The 19021-nt window shown below is 34.2% G+C and overlaps 1 protein-coding gene and 1 long non-coding RNA gene across 12 annotated transcripts in view; both read left to right on the top strand.

Annotated features, from left to right (window-relative positions):
- The window catches only part of LOC139970056 (uncharacterized), a 107302-nt gene extending 100365 nt beyond the window's left edge, over window positions 1–6937 (top strand). For all 11 annotated transcript variants that reach the window (XR_011793907.1, XR_011793905.1, XR_011793908.1 and 8 more), the window contains one exon: window positions 490–6937. The gene's annotated coding sequence lies outside the window, so the exon portion shown is untranslated. The remainder of the gene's footprint in view (window positions 1–489) is intronic.
- Window positions 6938–15136: 8199 nt separating this feature from the next.
- LOC139970144 (uncharacterized) lies at window positions 15137–18388 on the top strand. Its single transcript, XR_011794048.1, has 3 exons — window positions 15137–15477; window positions 16860–16999; window positions 17661–18388. It is a non-coding gene; the product is annotated as an uncharacterized lncRNA (long non-coding RNA).
- Window positions 18389–19021: the final 633 nt, after the last annotated feature.

A 19021-nucleotide genomic window follows, 5' to 3' on the forward strand; every position in this document is an offset into this window, starting at 1 on the left:
ACAGCTGAATACTTTCTACCTTAGTATTAACATTGTATTTATTAAGAGTGAATATGTCTGTTATTTTTAATTGTAAGATCTTAGCATATATACATAAATCTCAATCATTAGCCATATTTGTTTCCCTATAGCTGTTATTTTCTAATCTTATCTGGTCACTAATATCAACTGTTTTAACTATAATTGTTTACTATATATTGTAATAACCAAGCTGATCCCTGATTAAATGTATGGAAATGAGTGATAAGTTCCTTCCATTAACGGAAATATCGTTCGCTCGTTTCCAGTGTGGCGGTGTTTTGTTTAGCTGGTGGGTTAAATTACTTGTTGGCTCATGGTATTGCTGGCGCTTTTTTTCCGGGAGGGCGGGTTGGGAGGGTGGTTGTCTAGGTATTATTTCCCCATTATTCTACGAATAAGTATTTTCTTGACCCATTTATTATGATAACAATTTTACCTAATATATCTCATTTTATCTCTATCTTACAGCTCAATGCAAGATGCATGTTCATCTGGCGATGCCAATTATCAGCAGGACTATGACGTCATTCACTCAATTCTCAAATTGATGGCAGAAATGTCAGTGAGGAAGGATCTAAGAAAGAGTCTAGGTTGTAAACTGTTAATGTTTCCGAAATACTACAAACAGTACCACATAGAACTCCAGTAAAATACACATGCAACTAGTCCATTATGATTGTGACGTCATCAAATGCCTATATTCTCAAGACAATGGCATGGTGACTTGGTGAAGACTGTAACTTGTACATTTATTGTAAATGGATATTGTAGTGAGATTAGGTTGTTCAATAATATTAATAAATGCATATCCAATAAATAAGTAAAATTTGAAAGATTACTGTTCAATTTACATTTTGTTTAAAGGATTACTTTATTCGGAATTTCAGTCTTTAAATGTTATAGTACAAGAAAAAAAGGAGTGTTATTAAAGTTTCTTCAGCTTTTCTGGTTTGGTAAGATAAATGTCTGGAAAACTCCTTTAATGCTAACTCGATGATGACGTCAACACCTTAGTACAGGCCTAAATATTCATGTCAATTATGTGATTTATACATTTGAATAACTCAACTAAATCAAGTTTTGTAATTTCGTTCTTACACCAAAGCATAGTTAGATGATTTCAACAACATTTGTCCGTGTAGAATTTATACTTCAATGTTAACATGTTATTTGAGGACACAGAAGTCTCTCATCGCATTGTGTTTTGTGTTGTATTTGATGAACTGACATAACTGTCTCCGTATTATATTATATAGACCAGTTACCTTTAACTCAGTTGTTCAAATTAACTTGTCTCAAAATAAAACAGAATGTTATAGCAAAAGGAACCTCGACTGAATGCCAGTGGTCTACGACATAAAAACATTAATGTTGAGCTTAAAGTCATCCTTTAATATGCTATATAACTACTCAGTTTTTTGCTATAAAATGTAACCTTTTATGTTTTGGAAGTCACGTTGCTGTCGTTCGGGGGACTAGATGGGTAGGCGATGGGGAGTACATGTTATCCTTTGACCATTTCTGGATATGATATATATGCTTCACTGATCACGATCTATCTTATATTGAGAGACAGCGCCCTCATTTTCGCCAACTACTTAAAAAGTATGATGACGTCATTGTTTATCAAGTTGAAGAAATAATTAACAAATTGACTACTTATGTCTTTTGAATTTAGCTGAATGAATTTAAAACAAAAAGATAAAAGCGAAGTACTTGTTAGAAAGAATGAGTAACTATGAGAATCTCGTGCACGATATTACTAACCTTTCAGACGGGGTTTAGTAGATTCCTACTCCATCCTATCAAGAGATTAGGTTAACTTTGTAAACTGTTGATAACTCCAAATACTACAAAGAACTCCAATGAAAGATTCGATACATTGCATGCCATACAGGCTACTTAGTATTGTAAAGTGTACAACAAGTCATTCCTTACGTTTTATTACCTACATTACTGTTCACATTTACTTTCTCTTCTAACTCTAAATGTGTTTGCTCTTCAAGCCAACATCAAATTACTAAGAACCAATCAAGGTTCTAATGACGTCATCCATCAACCACTACGTCATCAATACATGAGACTATACATCCCTATCGGGTATTGTAGGAGGGGATAAATGACGTACCCTCTACATTGGTGACCAATTAATTGTATATATAAGTCATTTGCATCACCACCAGCACGCTTATTGTATAATGGGAATTAAACTGTAATGTGCATTATCTTTTAATTTAATTTCCCCCTAATATGTAACAAAGTCTTTGTTGCTTGCGTAACTGAAGAAAGAGGTTTCACTTACTCGTGTATCCCTGGTCACGTATTGCTGGTGACCTGTTCTCAGCCTCCATGCACTCATCGGTGCAGGGTATAACACCCTTCATTGATTCAATTGAGTGTAATGATATGATTCATCCCAACTCCAGACCCCTATCTTCGATCCCCACCCCCACCTCATTCCCCGATAAGCACTTTACTACTTAGAACATTAAATAAACGCCTAATTCTGTTAATACTTCTAAACTATTTTTAAGCAGACATGTTTGGAATGCTTTGGATAAAATCTGTACATACTGTATCCACATACACTCAGTAACTAGGATTGCGTGATTACACTTCTCTGTGGTTTTCTTCGTTGTTACTTTTACTAATTTTGATTTAAACTGTGACGTATCGGTTACGTAATGTCTTAAATCTCACACGAGTAGAGTCACATTAAGTGTGTCAATGTAAAGACTTAATGACAATCATTGGTTATCTACAATACCATTGTGTTATTAAAATCGATCTACGAGAACTTAGAGGTGATATTAATTAATATCTGTGATATGTTTGTTCTAAGCCAGCATTTCTTCATTTCTTTCAGTTCCAATGTTTTATCGTTGTTAACATGAAGACAATAGGATGACGTGACAAATCTTAAAAGGAATTTATTTGACTAATCATATAATAAGCATCCAATTCCTAACTTGCATTTTGAGTTTTCGATAGCTGAAATTGTCACAATTTGTAATATAAGTGAACTTGAAGCAAACAGGTGTGACGTCATAGTTACAGCACACTGATAGCAATGTTCTGTTTATTCCTATGTTTAATTCTCTTGATATGATATTGGATTGTATAGGGTTACAACTTTGCTTTCGGGGATTTGAAGATATTAATACCCAAATGACTGTAGTATATTCATAATTTATTGAATCCTCATTGTGAAAAAGAAATATTGGATGTACATTTCCAACGGAGTAATGGATACTTTTCATAATTGCTTTATGTAGATGTTGTTTAGTAAGAAGGTGTGCCCTATTGTTTTGGCGTTGACCTTATGAATATTAATGAGATTATTGGATCAAATCTAAGGAGTTTTACATTAAAATAACTCAGCAACAAGAATTCAGATTGTAGCTGGACTTGGTATACAGTTGTTGGTTAATAGCTGATACATGTAGGCAATCTAAGTCTCACAAAATTCCAGGCACATTTTTACGCTGACAGGGCCCAACTTTTATTACCAACCCACATGCATTTTGGGACACATTATTTGGACCTGAATTTGTGAAGCCAAATATTTGTGGAACCATTTGAGCGCAACATTTTGTTGGCCCAATTTTTTGGGAGGTACCAATAATTAAAACTTGCAAATAATACCACAACCTTAAATCAGATCATATCCAAACTTGGAATATAATTTTGGTTAACCGCGGGTACATGTTGGCATAAATATTATGATATTTGGGTGATGGTTACTACACTTTATTATTCCACTATTCAAGTAACCATAGTGACCGTTGGACTCTTGTTAGTATTTGATCGTCTTTATTTACCTTCCGTTGTTATTATAGTCTCATTCATGTGTTGTCTGTTAAGACCATACGATCATGTGAGCTTACAAAATTTAAAAAAATTGAATATGATTATAACGCTTATAATGTTCTGTTCATTAAGTAAACATTAATACAATGGTATGCTCTCCGTGTTTCATTATTTCTATTTTTATTATTTCCTTTTTTTCATTTTAATGAATCTTTTAAAGTGTCTATTTGTTTGTGAGACTAAAGTAGATTCAAACCCAACAATTTGTAAGGTAAACTATCGAATATTGTAATATTATGTGATAGGTTAGCTATTGATGATATTTACTAAGATGTGATAGGTAAAGTATCGATCATATTTAGCCTACTATTATGTGATACCTAAGCTATCGATCACTATCATAGTATGTAATAGGTAAGCTATCGATCATTTTAATAGTATGTGATATGTAAGCTATGGATCATATTAATATTACATGATAGGTAGGCTATCGATCATTGTACTATCATGTGATAGGTAAGCTATCTATCATTGTAATATCATGTGATAGGTAAGCTATCGATATTATGTGATAGGTAAGCTATTGATCATTTTAAAATGCTGTGATATGTAAGCTATAGATCATTTTAATAGTCTATAGGTAAGCTATCGATCATTGTACTATCATGTGATAGGTAAGCTATCAATATTATGTGATATGTAAGCTATCGATCATTTTAATATTATGTAATAGGTAAGCTCTTGATCATTTTAATATTATGTGATAGGTAATCTATCGATCATTTCATAAATATGTGATAGGTAAGCTATCGATCATATTTAATATTACATGATAGGTAAGCTATCGATCATTGTACTATCATGTGATAGGTAAGCGAGCGATCAATGTAATCTCATGTGATAGTTAAGTTATCGATCATTTTAATAATATGTGATAGAACAGCAATCGATCATATTTAGTATTATGTGATAGGTAAGCTATCGCTCATATTTAATATTACATGATAGGTAAGCTATCGATCATTGTACTATCATGTGATAGGTAAGCTATCGATCTTTGTAATATCATCTGATAGGTAAGTTATCGATCATTTTAATAATATGTGTTAGAAAAGCAATCGATCATATTTAATATTATATGATAGGTTAGCTTTCGATCATTGTAATGTTAAGTGATAGGGTAAGCCATTGATCATATTTAATATGATGTGATAGGTAAGCTATCGATCATTGTAATGTTATGTGATAGGTAAGCACTTTATCATATTTAATATGATGTGATATGTAAGCTATCGATCATTTTAAAAGTATGTGATAGGTTAGCTATCGATAATTTTATTATGATTTGATAGGTAAGTAAATGAACATATTTATTATCATGTGATATGTAAGTTACTGATCCTTTTAAAATGTTGTGATACGTAAATTATCGATCATATTAAATATCAATCATTGTAATATTATGTGATAGGTAAGTTATCGATCATTTTAATATTACGTGATAGGTAGGCTATCGATCATTTTAATATAATGTGATAGGTAAGCTATCGATCATTATGATATTATGTGATAGGTAAGCTATCGGTCATTTTGATATTACATGATAGGTAAGCTATCGATCATTTTAATATTATGTGAAAGGTAAGCTATCGACGAACAAGTCATTTTAGGTCTCTTACGCATGAAAAAAAAAACACATTTGATTTTGGTGGTATCGATTCTTGAATAGTTGTTAAGATACAAGACTCGTATATTTGAATAAGTTTAATTTTTTTTAACTTTGTCTTCAATAATTGCTTTATTATCAGTCTCTTTTAATAAGGTGTATAAGCAGAACGTTTTACAGTTATTGTTTTAGCATTACATAATTATGTCGTAGTAAAGCTGATAATATTATGTATATATCAAGTAATCCTTAAAAACAAAGATCGGCTCTGTATTGTATATACTCTTCATTTTATTCTTTCATTGTTATTTTAATGCGTCTTAAAAATGATTCTTCTGGTTTCATTTCATTTCATATCTTCTTTATTTATCTTTAGGCCTTTACTCCGATATTTTCCTTCGATTTAGAACAATTCTAAGACTATCTCTAATACTTGCTCTAACTATTGCTATATTTAGTCATTAATTGTTAGATTGCATTCTACTTCATCCTTTCATTAATTTTACTTTCTTTAAAGATTGAGTTGCTTTCTTTCGTTCCTCCTTTTTCTATATTATTAATTAATCTTTGATATTACTCACGCGTAATACAGTGAATATTACAAGAATATTGTGAAATGTTATCATAATAACAATGACTGGCTGTCTACCGTTATACCATTGATTGTGTTACTCAAAAGTATACTGAAACGTTTTCTTAGACATAAATTAATAACAATGACATGTTTTGTTTTTTAATCCAATTCTTTGTTCCTTTATTATGATCTCTAATGGTGTTTCTTTGAAGACAATAGGAACAAGTGACTTTGACGTATTATAGTAAGATTTTAACATGATAGCAACGAAGATAATGTTCTGTTTATTTAACATGAACCTTAAATGCAATCATTGGCTCTCCATACACATTTTTTTCATCTTTTTGTATCGTTAATTTGCTACTTCTTATTAATGATGCTGGTTGATGATTAATGGATATTCATGATCTCTTCATTGTAATTCAGTTTTTGTCGTATTTGCTTCAACCCAATTGGATATTATGAAGCCATAACGTTTACCACTAAACCCAAGCCCTGTAACGCAAAACCGAACATATTTACATAACTACACACATATATTAACATATACATATGGAAGAAATCACTGCGTTGCGGTATCTGTTTATGATATTACATATTTCAAAGGATATAATTATCCCTTTATTTTGTAATTGTTTTTGGTATCTTCCGTATTTCTGCATGTAAGTACAAATATACAATGTTTGCAACAAACACACTTGTTCTTTTTGAGGCGATCCTGGTCTCTCATTGTGATACAATCACAACCGATTAATCCCGTGTATCTGTTACTATATCATAAGTTCGTATATTAGAATCTTATAATGAAATTTTTGATACGTATTGATGCTGTAATGTCAATGGAAGCAATAAAAGAAAAATAATCAGATATATATTGTCAACATTGTTATCTTTGTGCAACACGTAGTCTATGTACTAACTTGTAATTTCAACGTCTTGTGTGCCTTTTGAAAGATTTTAAACGTCCAACGTATTACAAATATTCAAAAGTGTATAATCAAATGATCGTAAAGTATATTGCTCAATGTGGTGGCATCTGGTGACCATTATATGATTTTATAGCGTATTTTGGGCAAAATCTGAATCATCTAAAGGCAGGATTTTAACGGTTTTAAATTTTCCTTCTTTTTTTTTCTTGAAGAAATGAGTTTCACTCCTCGTCCCCACACGAGGATCTCTCCTTGTCAACATCCACTGTGTTGATCATTGACGTCTCTGCACGCGTGAGGGGATGGGGTGCGGGAGGGGTGTTCCTTATAGATGTCCTTCATTATATTAACCTTAAATCGAGATGAACTTCCTCACTGATTTTCAGTTGGTAAATTAAAGATGAGTTAATAAACTGGTATATCAATTATACCGATACCCTTGGCCACTATATATTCTTACTGAAATCAGTTCTCCCGTAAAATGTCCTTTCCCTTCCCCGTTCGTCCTCAACTGCACTGGATACCACGTATGTCTGTTTCTATGTATTGAAAACGTCATAATGCTTATCACTATATGCTAACAATTTTTGGAGGCCTTTGTTATGTAATTCTTTGTCACGCCCGTCTGCAGGGTTTTCCTTAAACTGTTACCTAAAACGCAAACGAGAGTGTAAATTTGCTGGGAATGTTTATTAATTCTATTTTATTTTATGACGTTATGTCATGAAGTTGAAGGTTTGCTTCACAGACTTGTTTTCAACATTGATTTCAATCCTTTCTTGTTTTCACTCTCTTTGACTCAGTTTCTAAAGGTCGTAACATTGACCTATATTGATGTCTGGTAGTAATATAAATGGCTTCTTTCATCCTTCATGGTGTGATTTTGTGGTCTGCAGTTAAAGAGATATATCGTCTCGTTTACACCGCGGTTTATGATATACCGCCAGCTGAAAGATTGTGGCAATTCATTCTAAGCAAGCAGTATTATCAGATTGATACAAAGTTCAATGATGGGGTAATGATTGTTCCTTGTTTAAGGTGTTTAATTAGTCAACGTACTGATAGTAATCATTATATTAGTAAACAAATCAAACAGACAGATTGGCTGGAAAACTGGACACATTAGCACATATGACGTCATGATCTATTGTTGGAGCGTAAGATTTGCATCATCACATACATCATGACAAGACTGGACTGGAGGGGGAGGGTGAGGTTGGTGCCTGTTATTCTGTATAGCAGGGATCTCTGTCAGTATGTGTAGCAGGTGATGCATGCTATTATGTGTAGCAGGGCTCTATGTCAGTAAGTGTAGCAGGTAATGCCTTTTATTCTATGTAGCAGGGATCTCCGTCAGTATTTGTAGCAGATGATGCATGCTATTTTTGGTAGCAGGGATCTCTGTCAGTATGTGTAACAGGTGATTCGTGTTATTCTATGTAGCAGGGATCTCCGTCAGTCTGTGTAGCAGGTGATGCCTGTTATTCTGTGTAGCAGGGATCTATGTCAGAATGTGTAGCAGGTGATGCCTGTTATTCTATGTAGCAGGGATCTCCGTCAGTGTGGGTAGGTGATGCCTGTTATTCTGTGTAGCAGGGAACTCAGTAAGTATATGCAACAGTTTATACCTGTTATTCTGTGTAGCAGGGATCTCTGTCAGTATGTGTAGCAGGTGATGCATCTTATTCTGTGTAGCAGGCATCTCTGTCAGTATGCGAAGCAGGTGATGCCTGTTATTCTATGTAGCAGGGATCTATGTCAGTATGTGAAGCAGGTGATGCATGTTATTCTGTGTAGTAGGGATCTCTGTCAGTATGTGAAGCAGGTGATGCCTGTTATTCTGTGTAGCAGGGATCTCCGTCAGTCTCTGTAACAGGTGATGCCTGTTATTCTATGTAGCAGGGATCTCCGTCAGTGTGTGTAGGTGATGCCTGTTATTCTGTGTAGCAGGGAACTCAGTTAGTATATATGCAACAGTTTATGCCTGTTATTCTGTGTAGCAGGCATCTCTGTCAGTCTGTGTAGCAGGTGATGCCTGTTTTTCTGTGTAGCAGTGATCTCCGTCAGTCTATCAGCTATCACCTGATAAGGTGATAGCTGTTACACGGTTTAACAGGTGATACATGTTATTCTATGTAGCAGGGATCTCCGTCAGTCTGTGTAGCAGGTGATGTCTGTTATTCTGTGTAGCAGGGATCTCCGTCAGTGTGTTTAGGTGATGCCTGTTATTTTGTGTAGCAGGGAACTCAGTAAGTGTATGCAAAAGGTTATGCCTGTTATTCTGTGTAGCAGTGATCTCTCTCAGTATGTGTAGCAGGTGATGCCCGTTACTCTGTGTAGCAGGGATCTCCGTCAGTCTGTGTATGAGGTGATAAATGTTATGCTGTGTAACACAGGTGATAACTGTTATTCTATGTAGCAGGGATCTCTGTCAGTATGTGTATCAGGGGATGCCTCTTATTGTGTGTAGCAGGCATCTCCGCGATGTGTGTAGCAGGTGATGCATCTTATTCTGTCTAGCATGGCCCCCGTGACTATAGTTGTTGTTTTCTTCATCCCTTCTTTAACTGCAACAGCTCGTGGAGGTGATAACACTTTTTAAAAGTAATAATTTTCTGTCTTTCTAGGTTACATATTTAATCTAGAGTTATCACCACGAGGAACAGCAGATTGTCTAACGTGTACTAGTCCAGAGACACAGACAAAGAGGTGGCGAGAGAAAGCGAGACAACTTGGGTGGGGGTTCGAGAGGGGGATGCAGAGCGAGACAGCTGGACGGAGATGGTGGTGTGGAGAGAGAGCAGATAGTCTGACATTCTTCTCAGTAATGTTTCTGGCGATGTCAATGCAGACTATTTTTATTCAGTTAACCGTCTTTTCCTTTCTGATTATTGATCTTATTTTGCTAGTAGGTATTAATTATCAAGGATTCTCGTTGTTTAACTTTGAATACAAATTTTAAAAATCTTGAGAGGACCTTACTTTTCCAATTCTGCTGAACTTACTATTTTCTACAGACACGTGTCTTATAGAAAGCATTAACTGATATTTCGTCATATAGCGATTGTTTAATCACGTGACATATGGAACGGCTTTACTGCTGTTTGATAACAAAGAGAATTCGTAATCATTTTCTTAATCATATAGATTAAATGTCATTGCGTGATATCATAGTGATTGTAGGTTATGATCAGGTTAAGAATTTGCAATGGTTAACTAAAGCGTAATAACATGTGGAATATGTTATTCCTTGTTACATTAAAAGGATGAACTACTGATATCTAATATAGTGAATGTATAATTTCTTGTAACATTAAACGGATTAACTAATGGTAATTAATGTAGTGAATGTGTAATTGTATTCACATGCTGTACTAAAATGACTATCGGTTGTCACGTTGAAATGTAATATATGGTATTTTTACTGCATTTACTCAGAATAAAGTTCAACTTATGTTACGTAATGGTAATACCATACTGATGTTACGTAATGGTAATACCATACTGATGTTACGTAGTGATAGTACCATACTGATGTTACGTAATGGTAATACTATACTGATGTTACGTAATGGTAATAGTATACTGATGTTACGTAATGGTAATACCATACTGATGTTACGTAATGGTAATACCATACTGATGTTACGTAATGGTAATACCATACTGACTTTACGTAATGGAAGTACCATACTGATGTTACGTATTGGTAGTACCATACTGATGTTACGTAATGGTAAGACCAAACAGTTCTAAATCAGAGGCAATGAGTGTTATTCTTGTCTCAGTTCTTGAATGTTTTTTTTTTTTTACGATGAATGTATAGCCAATCGTTAAACCACTCTTTACGCTACCACCAGATAATAGAAATGCCATGTTAACCCAAGATTCAGCAAAGTACACGTTGACCCTAAATATACAAATTTGTGGTTAAATCAAATAAACATGACATTTTTTTATCATGTATTATTATTATTACTATTAATTATTAATTCTTATATCTTTATCTATTCAAAATCTATAACCAGCTCAAATTTTGCCTCTTTTTCAGTTTTGTGTTACACTATATTGAAATGCTTGACTTTCCTACTTTGTCGTTCATTTCTAATTTTATGTGTATAAAAATGTAGGAGGAACTGGAAAATATATAAAATGGAAACATTTAATACGATAGGCATAAGTACAGACAATATCCTTCAACATTTTGAGGCAGAAAAAGTAACAACAAACAAAACTGAGAAACAATTAGACGGCATAGAGCTTGACCTCCGCCCAACACCTGGGATCACCCTCTCCAAGCACTATGTCCACCTGATTCCTAATATAGAAGGCTCCTTACCCCTCACCAGAGCCAAGGCCTCCTCTCAGCTAATAAAGTCAAACTTGACAGAGGGAACTTTGAATTTGAATATCCCAATCGATTGGTCCCACCTAACTAACTTGAAGTTAGGAAATCCATGTTTCATACTTTTATCTAACGTTTTCAGCGTCCAAGACGGATCAGAATAATCAATTTGAAAGTCGTGAACCTTGGGGTGGGAGGGGGTGAGGGAGGGGTGAGGATTGATGTGTCTTCAGATCAATGTGATATCAATTGTATATCTTTGAGAGAGAATAAACCAAATGTGAAGATGGTTGTATAATCTACCAATGTAACTTCTCAGTGAAATGATTCAACCTCCTATGCTTACCTCTGTCATTTCGACAATTACAATTAAACTTATACGTATTTGTTTATTAACTTCGAAACCATTTAAAAATATTATTTTTTGTTTACTCTTTGCGATTTTACATAAAATGATCTTATTGGAATACATCAAATGTCTTGGAGACACTATGTCCTCTATCATAGGTCAGCCATTGCTTATTAATCTATGAGTGATCTGTTATATCGAAGTTTTGGTGTATATCGAGCTTCAAGACTTTTCCAGTTAAAATGACGTCATTTATTTAGGTTTTCTTTTCTCATTTAGCTTAAATATTTCCTGTAGCAGTTTGTTACAAGTAAGCACATTGTATGCATCATTTACATTCACTTACAGCTACTAATTTTATATTTGTTTTTGTTGGGGTGGTTTGTGCTACTTTTTTATTTTTGGCCTTTGTTCATTGTTAAATCCGTAATCTATGGAATTTAAAGCCAACTATAGACGTAATATGTTGTATGGTTCACGATAACGTGTATATTACGTAATATAATGATCATTGCATAACATTCATATTTTTAAATCAGTTCACTTAAATATAATGATTGGCTTTCTATTGTACTATCTTTTATCTTATTACTACGCGGGCTATAGGCGTTTATATTCATGTATACTTTAGTTATGCATCTTCCCTTAAGTTCCATTACAACCGATAAAAGACAATATAGTGACGTGTCTGTTACGTAATTCAATCATAATTCGAACAAGATGATAACAATCTGAACATTTTTTGTACTGAAGCTTGAAATCAATGATCGTACTTCCGTACTTCTGTATATGGTAGGTCTTGTAGTTAACTCATGGCTGAGACCAATAGTTGTTCAACAATCCAATGGAAACATTTGATCATAAGTTTTATAATGGCAAATTATTTTAGAATATTTTGCACATTGTTAGAATATCATGAAAATATCGTTGTTTTGTTAATTACACGTCATTGAGGTTTCTTATGTTTGGCTTTAATTGTCCAAGCTGTAAGACTATTGCAAGCACACGAACAGGTCCTATCATTTTATCACCTTATTGTGCACATATTATTGTAATTATTTCTGGGGTAATCTTCCACTAGCAAATTGCTAAAAAAAGAAAATTTAAAATTTACTCTAAATCGCCTTCATGAATATTTGTTTTCTTTGTATATATTTTATCTGATATAACACATTGTTTATAAATGTTTCCTTAAATTTCGATTTTTCTATTGTTCTTCCTTTTTCTTTTGTCTTTTCCTGTTTTGCTTCTTATATCGTTTTTACCATTCATGTGATTAAACAAAGGTTATGAGAGATATGTTTGTTTAATGAACATAGGTAATGAGAGATAAGTTTGTTTAATGAACAAAGTTAATGAGAGATCTGTTGGTTTAATGAACATATGTAATGTGAAAGAATATAGTTGGTCAGCCATACAGTTCGTATTTGATTAGCTGTTTCACGTGATTAACTTGGAAAAGTCAATATCTGCTAATCGTACCGTCATCCTACTAGAGAGTATTAACACGGACCTTACACTATGTTTTGTTGTTTTCTTTGCAAAACACCTTACGTTGTAACATTCATGCATTATATTATGTCCTCCTAAAAAAAAAAAAAAAAAACCCATATCTAGTTTTTTTCAGCCTGGTATCCATTTTGTATCTTATAATTGTACCAAATTATTACGTAACTTGCGACAACAATGACCATCAGAGATAAATTTGATATGATTATTTGTTATTAATTTGTGTGTGTGTTATGAATCGTATCGTGGTTTGAAAGGTACAACCGACATGTAGAACTACTGTGTCAGTACAGCACGACATCAGAATAAATACTGTATATATTTTTGTCAAGTTTCAGACGTTCAGGAAGTTGTCGAGTTGTTGCTTTGTAATAACCTTAACAGCACGTCAAACATATATGACTTTGTCGAGTTGATAAGCCACGCTTACCTGTAAATTCTTGGAACAAGGAATGAAAAATTGTCTTGTTGTTTTGTTAATAGTAACAATATTTCAAACACGTAATATTTGTCGCGATGTCAACTAAAACGATAACATTATATCTTGACAAAATGGATAAATTGTCGAGTTGCTGCGTTAGCCTATAGAGCTAAGTAACACATGACTAGGAAATATGTCAAAATAATTAAATTATTTGAAATGTCAAGTAATAAAACAATTACAAAAAATATTGAATGATCAAGATGCCGTGCTGTATCTTAACTTTGTCAAAACTACGTTAATTTAAGACTTACATTAACATTACACATTGACAATAAATATCAAATTGTTTGAATGTCGTGTTATATACTAAAGCAGCAAGTGTAAAAAATAAAACTTCAAAACAAAGATGCTGTGATCCGTTTCCTTTCTTCGTCTGCTTTTTATATTCTAATTCAGTGTTGGAGCTAGTTCAGGTACTAACTTGAAGATATCATCTAACTATTTTTAATGTCTACCAAAATCGTTTCCCAAACTTGGAGTTATCTAATATGTTTCTGTTGTCAAATTGTAAAGTTTATACACAAATGTCAATGCATTTATAGCCGAGTGTCTTCAATCTGGTTACATGGAGCAGGCTCCTGCAATTATTTCCCTAAGTTTTATCATCGGTATTTGTTTTATTAATGTTGATCCTTGCTTGGAGGATGCTTAACATTTGTATTGCGGGGCCTATATACATACTTTCATCAGTAGTCCGGACTGTTTGGCGTTCCATGTAAATGCAACAATTGAGATGTTTGTGGTCGTCTTCAAAGACTATAAGAATATTCACTCAACCTGTAACCAGATGAATTTGTATATTTGTTATCTTGATTTGGAGGTAAATTACGACAAGTACGAAATGAAAATATTTTTAATGTAGGTGAATCAAGCGACATGTAGTTTAGTCATTTATTTTTGAAGAAAAAGTAAAGATTTTAAAAACAAGTTCATCCTACTCCAGCCAAACAACGTTTCACTGAAAATGAGCATAGTTTAGATCAGGGCCAACTTTGAGAGACATTTATCCACTGATAAATAGCAGTTTGCTACACAGATCTACCCTCTTCTGGTCACCACTACATTTAATTTTTACCATATCATGGATTTTAGCTGGCTTTTCACAAACAAAGATCAATTTTTATTTAGTGCAGTAAATGTTTCTTCAGAAGTGTTTTGTTTTGTATAGAATAAAATGTTTACCAATTTCACATGACCTCATATGACCTTCGACAGAAATATCGAGTCACTGGTGGATATTCCGCTGTCACCAAATATGATTCTTGCCAAGCTTTGTAAGTTCAAAAATAGCTTGATGTCAATCAAATCCAGAACAGTTTGTGAATGGTCTGGTATAGTTTTTTTTTCTTAGACTGGGTGAATGGCTTATATCATCCTTTATGATGTGATTTTGTGGTTAGCAGTACAAGAGATATATTTCGTTTTCGTTAACAGCGCGGTTTATGGTACACTCTTAAAACGACCTAGTCATTTTTCCGACCAGAAAGTCTAGTCAAAATAGTTTTGACTAGAAAAGGGTCGACTTGATTAGATATTCTCGTTACGGTCACTCTGATCTAGTTAATTTAACCAGTTTCGGATCATATCAGCTAACAAGTGACAAGGTACCCATAGTTACAGCTGAGTTTGCGCATTGCCTGTAGAATTCAGACGTTCGTCTTTGCATTCTTTTCGACGCGCAACCACCGCCCTAGACTACTTCTACACTAAGATGGACGAAAACGAGGACGATTTTGTTTCAAAACCCATACGAAATGGGGGTTAACAAAAGAAAATCGACACATTTAAAGGTGAGTGCTACAATATGCTATAAAATGTGCTTAGTAAGTGCTTAGTATCCTGCAAAGGCAACATTCTGTGAACGTCCGTTCGTTCATGCAATGAGGATAGCCGGTATAACGTTGAAGTCATGTAGACTAGGCTTAACGTTACTAGGCAATATCAGTTCAAAGTTGTGTGCATTTTGTACCAGGTGTGTTTAGGCTACTGTCGTTTGGTTTACTAACGCACTAAGTGCCTACGCTGTCCGACTCGGCCTTATACTGCTAGGCATAGTAAGTAGTAGGGTGCTCCAAAATTTCGTGAATTGAAGCCACGGATTTAATTGTAACCTCACGATTCTTTTACCTTATGCCATCGCAGTTCGCTCCTGGGATATATGGCTAATAAACTCACGATTTTGTATCAAATAACTCTTCTCTGTCAATCTGCGTCCACTAATACAGATGTCAGTAGTAGTAGCATGGTGGGCTCATAATTGACGCACTTAAGGATTTGATCAACGATGTCTATCAAGGAAAAATCCAAATCACTCAACTGTATGTGTTTTTTATATGTGTAGTACCTCAGAAATGTTATGATCTCAAAATATTTAAGGTTCTGTGCTTATGCACCGTACAATTGAGCAGAATTTGACCACAAAATGTCTGCCGTGTCAAGTTCTTTCATACCCCTAAATTGACACATTCGTCGATAAGCTAACTGTAGTGTAGGCCTTAGTATACATCCATTGACTTTAGATGCTGTTTGCTATGCTCTCAGCCTCTAAGCTCAGACAGGTTAGGTCCCAGAGAGTCGTGTTATCATATTAAGGTAATGTTGGTTATTTTTAGGATGTAAGATTTCCAAATGCCAAAAAAACGTGCAAATCTGGGAGGGGGGGTGTTAAAAGCTTAAAAAATACCACAATTTGGTTAGCAAATAACTGAAATGGATTCAAACTCATGAAATGTGTAATTCTGCTTGACTGCAAAAAGTTTAGGTGGCCTGCCGTATCGTTGCTAGTAATAATTGAAGGTGCGTCAATTACGGGGGTGCGTCAATTATGAAGCCTTGACTATACTAGTACTAGGCTTAGTAGTACTGAGTTCTGAGTAGGCCTAGTACTACTACTAGTAAGCGCTTTGAAACGCTGTATTAAACGCGATATAAGTGTAATTTATTATTATTATTAAGAATATAATTACTGCTGTTTTTGAAACAGTACAGAAGCTAGGTGTGTCAGTGCAATGTGACAGTGCTTCATGCACTGCACTATCTATAGACACCCTATGTGTATGCCCGTGCTTTGAATTAACACTGCAATTTGAGTTAGTTTAAACAGTTGATAACATTTAACGTTGCATGTTTGAAGCTAACTAACTTTGTATGTACTTTGTTTTGCAAATTCCAGACAAGAAGAAGCTTTCAGTGGCATTGCAAGTACTTCCACTTCTGTTTTCTGCGAAAACTTAGTGTGATGTAGTCGGAAAGAAGAAGATGCTGAAAGCAACTTTAGCAGAGGCAATGCAGTATTTTGTGCAATGTGTACAGGTAACTACATTAAACCACTTATCCCATTTTCTTAGAACTGGAACAAATAGTACATGTACTTGTGCGTTGAAAGATGTACTAGGGGTGACAGTAACCAATCAGAAGTACACTTCGAAGTTAAGGGAAGAAAATTTTGATGTGTGATTTGTGTGAATGTGTGTGTCCAAAACTACTCCCAAACTGAAACTTGGTCTGGAGATGCTCTATGATGGACTTTGTGTTAAGATAGATTTCCATGGATATTGTATTAAGAAGGAAAGGTTTTCATGAACTTGCAAAGTCCACAGGTATTTGGACCATCAATTTGGACCATCTGAATAAAAATTATAGTTGTGACTGAAAGTCAAAAGGTTGAAAGTCAAATTGTCAAAACATGTTTTCTTGCTATAATTAAAAAAGATTTTTTTATTAAATACAAGTTTCAGTTGGTTTAGATTTGAAAATACTTCAAGCATACCTGAGATGAAAAAAGTGTGACTTGAAGTATCTACAGTATATAGGATATCTATTAATGGACTTACATTTCAGTTTCAAAAGTCAGTATATGAATTTAAAAATGGGATCAGATTTTCTTGCCTTCACCCTTTGCTTTGCATGTGAGAAAAATTCACAACTATCACTGCATATCTTGTTTATTGTTTTCACTATTTCATCACTGCAGATTGGAACCAACTTGCCAGAGTTCCTGGCTAAGGTTAGCCAAACGCAACCATTTATTCTAATCATTGGAGAGAACAGAAGGAACCCAGAACAACAGTTTGTGATAGTCGAAAGGATGGCAATACCAGCTAGTTCTCTTATCAAGGCAGTTGATCTATGTTTCAAAGTGTTTTATGTACTGGACCTTAACTACCCTTGGGAGCCTAATAACGTGTGGGATTTAATTCAAAAGAACATTTACGGGCTGGGCGAGGGGAAGGGGAGGCTAAGGTCAACACCAAGTGTCTTGGCCCTGAAGAATTTTGTATCATGCAGTGCAGAAACTTCAAATGAGATGTAAAAAGAGTGTGCTTACGATCCATGTTTATAGTATTGACTGAAAGCATTAATGTTGGAATGCTTACCTTATATTATTTGGGCCAGCATGAAATTTGTATGACTGAGTTTGCTCCAAATATATTTTTTTATAAAGACTTTACAAAACCAAAATATAATTCTAATAGTGGAGCTGGTTAAGCCCTTTTTCTTTTCTTTTAATGATACCCAAGACCAAATACTTTACAGGCCATCATACTTCAGAAACTCCACTTGGTTTTGACGAGCTTGGAATCGCCTAATATTTTAGAGGTTCATGTGATTTGTGCAATAATTTTAACTTAGTTATATATGTTTGAAATAATATTAAGAAATGTTATATTAATGGAACAGTATTTCAAAATTGACCAACTGACCAAGAATCTTAATAAATTTTAAATGGTTTAGAAAATATTGATTTCTGACTTGAAATGTTAAATTTGTTGTATGTGTACATAACCCATCATGTCGTAGCATTTTTGTGCCCCCCCCCCCTACCAGGACCGTTTGATATGCAGCAGGCCATTAAACCTTGAGAGAAAAACCAAAAACATATAGTAACTATCACATTAAATGTAATGATAGTGTCTTTGCACGATGTATATATCTTACCATAGATGACTGGAATCATGCGCCAACTGAAAATTGATCCACAAAATGTGCTTGTACGTTTTATGAACTTCATTCAACATTAATTCTGGATACAGTATAGTATTTCATTTTAAATTCCAATAGCATTCAGAACGTCTGCAATGGTGGGTCTTGCTTTCCTTATATATAAATTCACCCGATTTTATATGTCTGCCCCTGACTATTTTTTAGAATCAAATGAAAAACCACTGGCCTCGAAGGCCTATTTAAGAAGGCAATGATCTAGTCAATTTTGACTAGTATGTAGTCAAAATGATGAGATGTTTCTGGTCAATTTAGAACAAGGTTTTCTAGTCACTTAAAATGACCAGATGTCTCTAGTCAAAATGACGAGGATCTCATAAAGTCATATTTTAC

Source organism: Apostichopus japonicus, chromosome 7 (assembly GCF_037975245.1).
Source record: "Apostichopus japonicus isolate 1M-3 chromosome 7, ASM3797524v1, whole genome shotgun sequence".
NCBI classification, from domain to species: Eukaryota; Metazoa; Echinodermata; class Holothuroidea; order Aspidochirotida; family Stichopodidae; genus Apostichopus; species Apostichopus japonicus.